The sequence below is a fragment of the Lathyrus oleraceus genome, chromosome 1 (genome assembly GCF_024323335.1).
Source record: "Lathyrus oleraceus cultivar Zhongwan6 chromosome 1, CAAS_Psat_ZW6_1.0, whole genome shotgun sequence".
Lineage (NCBI taxonomy): Eukaryota > Viridiplantae > Streptophyta > Magnoliopsida > Fabales > Fabaceae > Lathyrus > Lathyrus oleraceus.
Window position 1 is genome coordinate 21,640,714 of NC_066579.1, and position 4,458 is coordinate 21,645,171.

Consider the following 4,458-nt stretch of genomic DNA (forward strand, 5'->3'; position numbering starts at 1 on the left):
GAGAAGTAAAGATTGGGGCACTCCTGGAAGAGTCTGTTAAGAAGGGGTTGATTGAGTTGCTACGAGAATACGTCAACGTCTTTGCCTGGTCACATGAAGACATGCCTGGTCTAGATACAGATATTGTGCAACATTTCTTGCCTTTGAAGCCTGAGTGCGTGCCTGTGAAGCAGAAGCTCAGGAGAACTCATCCTGATATGGCAGTAAAGATCAAAGAGGAAGTTCAGAAGCAAATTGATGCGGGGTTTCTAGTGACTTCTACATATCCTCAATGGGTGGCCAATATTGTGCTCGTGCCTAAGAAAGATGGAAAAGTCCGAATGTGTGTGGACTATAGAGACTTGAATAAAGCTAGCCCGAAAGATGATTTCCCTCTACCACATATTGATATGTTGGTAGATAATACAACTAAATTCAATGTCTTCTCGTTTATGGATGGATTTTCCGGATATAATCAGATTAAAATGGCATCTGAGGATATGGAGAAGACAACATTCATCACACCTTGGGGAACATTCTGTTATCGAGTGATGCCCTTCGGTTTGAAGAACGCTGGAGCCACGTATCAACGAGCTATGACTACCTTGTTTCACGATATGATGCACAAGGAGATCGAGGTATATGTTGATGACATGATTGCAAAGTCCATAACGGAAGTTGAACATGTAGAACACTTGTTGAAGCTTTTTCAACGTTTGAGGAAGTATAAGCTTCGTCTGAATCCTAACAAGTGTATATTTGGGGTCCGTTCCGGCAAGTTATTGGGCGTTATTGTCAACGAAAGAGGTATGGAGGTTAATCCTGCAAAGGTCAAGGCAATACAAGATATGTCTGTGCCCAAGACTGATAAGTAAGTCCGAGGTTTTCTTGGCCACTTGAATTATATTTCCAGATTCATATCCCACATGACTGCCACATGTGCACCAATATTCAAGCTCCTCCGGAAAGATCAGTCTCATGATTGGACCGAGGATTGCCAAAAGGCCTTTGACAGTATTAAGGAGTATTTGTCTGAGCCTCCGATTCTGTCTCCACCTGTGGAAGGGAGACCGTTGATTATGTATCTGACAGTTCTTAAAGATTCAATGGGTTGTGTTCTAGGTTAGCAAGACGAATCAGGGAAGAAAGAATATGCTATCTACTACCTGAGTAAAAAGTTCACTGATTGTGAGTCTCGATACTCGATGCTTGAGAAGACATGATGTGCTTTGGCTTGGGCTGCTAAGCGCTTACGCCAGTATATGTTGAATCATACGACTTGGTTGATATCCAAAATGGATCAAATCAAGTATATCTTTGAGAAGCCTGCTTTAACTAGGAGAATTGCCCGTTGGCAGATGTTGTTGTCTAAGTATGATATTGAGTATCGAGCTCTGAAAGCTAAAAAAGGTAGTATCTTGGCTGACCATTTGGCACATCAACCAATTGAAGATTACCAATCTGTTCAGTATGACTTCCCAGATGAGGAAATTCTGTATTTGAAAATGAAAGATTGCAATGAGCCTACGCTTGATGAAGGGCCAGAGCTTGGTTCCAGATGGAGCATGGTGTTTGATGGCGCTGTAAATCAATATGGAAATGGTATTGGGGCAGCGATTATTACTCCTCAGGGCACACATTTTCCTTTTACAACAAGGCTAACTTTCAAATGCACGAATAATATGGCTGAGTATGAGGCCTGTATTATGGGATTGGAAGAATGTATTGATCTTAGGATCAAGCATCTTGATGTTTATGGTGATTCGGCCCTTGTTGTTAATCAGATTAAGGGTGAATGAGAGACGAATCAGCCTGGCCTCATCCCATATAGAGATTATGCGAGGAGGATTTCAACATTCTTTACTAAGGTTGACTTCCATCATATTCCTCGAGATGAGAACCAGATGGCAGATGCTCTTGCTACACTTGCTTCGATCATCGTGGTTAGACTTTGGAATGAAGTTCCCAATATCACTATAATGCGCTTGGACAGACCAGCTCATGTATTTGCAGTAGAGGAGGTGCAAGATGATAAGCCATGGTATTATGATATCAAGTGTTTTCTTCATATCCAGATTTACCCGCTCGGGGCATCTGTAAAAGACAGAAAGACTTTGAGGAGATTATCAGACAGTTTCTACCTCAATGGCGATGTGCTTTATAAGAGGAATTTTGACATGGTTCTGCTCAGATGCATGGATAGACACGAAGCAGACCTGTTAATGACTGAGGTCCATGAGGATTCATTTGGTACTCATTCCAATGGACATGCCATGGCTAGAAAGATGTTGAGAGCAGGCTACTATTGGCTGACAATGGAGTCTGATTGCTGCAAATATGTGAAGAAATGCCACAAGTGTCAGATTTATGCGGATAAGATTCATATTCCCCCGACACTTCTGAATGTGATTTCATCTCCATGGCCTTTCTCCATGTGGGGAATTGACATGATTGGCATGATAGAGCCGAAAGCGTCCAACGGACACAAATTTATTCTCGTAGCAATTGATTACTTCACCGAGTGGGTTGAAGCGGCGTCATATGCAAACGTGACCAGGAAGGTGGTTGTGAAGTTTATCAAGAATCAACTCATATGCTGTTATGGTGTGCCAGACAAGATCATTACTGATAATGGATCTAACTTGAACAACAAGATGATGAAAGAGCTGTGTAGCGAGTTCAAGATTGCACAGCATAATTCTTCTCCTTATAGACCCAAGATGAATGGGGTTGTTGAAGCTACTAATAAGAATATCAAGAAGATTATCCAGAAGATGGTTGTTACATACAAGGATTGGCACGAGATGCTGCCATTTGCCTTGCATGGGTATCGTACATCTGTCCGCACTTCAATAGGGGCAACCCCTTTCTCTCTTGTTTACGGCATGGAGGTTGTGCTCCCAGTAGAGATGGAGATCCCATCAATGAGAGTCTTGATGGAAGTCAAGTTGACTGATGCTGAATGGGTTCAGAATCATTATGACCAACTGAATTTGATAGAAGAGAAGAGATTGACTGCCATGTGCCATGGTCAATTATATCAACAAAGGATGAAGAAAGCCTTTTATAAGAAGGTCAAACCTCGTGTGTTCCGAGACGGTGACCTTGTGCTCAAGAAAGTTTTGTCTTTCGCGCCCGATTCCAGGGGCAAGTGGAATCCAAACTATGAAGGACCATATGTTGTTAAGAGAGCCTTTTCAGGCGGTGCTTTAGTACTTACAACTATGGATGGGGAGGATTTCACTCGTCCTGTGAATTCAGATGCAGTCAAGAAATACTTCGCCTAAAAAATAAAAACAGAATAGCTCGCTAAGTTGAATACCCGAAATGGCGGCTTAGGCAAAAAATGAGCGTCTCGATGGATTGAAAACCCGAAAGGGCGATCCAGGCAAAAGTTAGAGACATATAAAAAATGAGTATGTATCCCTCTAGATTGAGTACCTCACCCTGGGGCAATCTAGGCAAAAGTTAGGGATTTGGCAAGTAACTGCATCCTGACAAGACTTTGTTCTACAAGCTGTCATTTGTCAGAGATTCTCACTCAGTCATTGTCAACTGAAGCTTCAAATACATCGGATTCAGAGTTGGTGGAGAAATGGTCATTATGTTCAATGTATCCCTTTTCCAATATATATCCCCAATTTCAAATTTGTAAAGATTTATGGAGTCTTGCCATTTGCAGACCACCATTCCATCAAATAAATTTGAGCCTTTATCCAATTATTTGCACTCTTATTTGTTCAACAAATGTTTTGCACGTTTTAATTGAGAAATATCATTGTTTTAAACAAATAAACTTTCATAACTTGTTTTAAACAAAGTGAACATTCACAATGATAAAAAGATACTTGGGATGTCTTTAGTGCTCTCCCGAAGATGGTATGATTCCCAACAGGGTAAGACATTTGTTCATATTCCTGGCATGCTTGTATCCTCTTCCTCTGGAGCCTTTTGTGGTTTTTCTCCCGAGTAGAGAGTTTGGTAAAGATATTCATCCCTCTTTCCTTCAGTAGAGTAGTGATCCTTCCTCCTCGGCAAATGTGATCTATTTGGTAGTGCAGTATTTGGTGATGACCTTGGAAGCTTCTGATTTGGTGGTTATTCCCCACAGAGATCCATCCTCCCCTCTGATAATTTCCCCAGTAAAGTTGCTTCTGTGGCAGATTTTATCTGTGTGATAATCCTGTCCCCAGCTGGAATGACTGATGTCCATTCCCCTGCCGAGATCTGTGTTTCCTGGTATCTCTTGCCCCCACCAGATTGGATGTTCTCCAGTGAGCCTGGCTTTCTCTCTCGAGATGTAGTACCGAATGTTTGTTCGTCGATCAGTGGACCTCTTTGTGTTAGATATGTCTTTTTTGTCAGCATTCATCATACATAAACCACACATATATGCATATGATTTTAAACATTCAGATATTCATGTTGCATTCTTTGCCATATATCTTTGTTTGATATCTCCTGCTAGTTGGTAATATA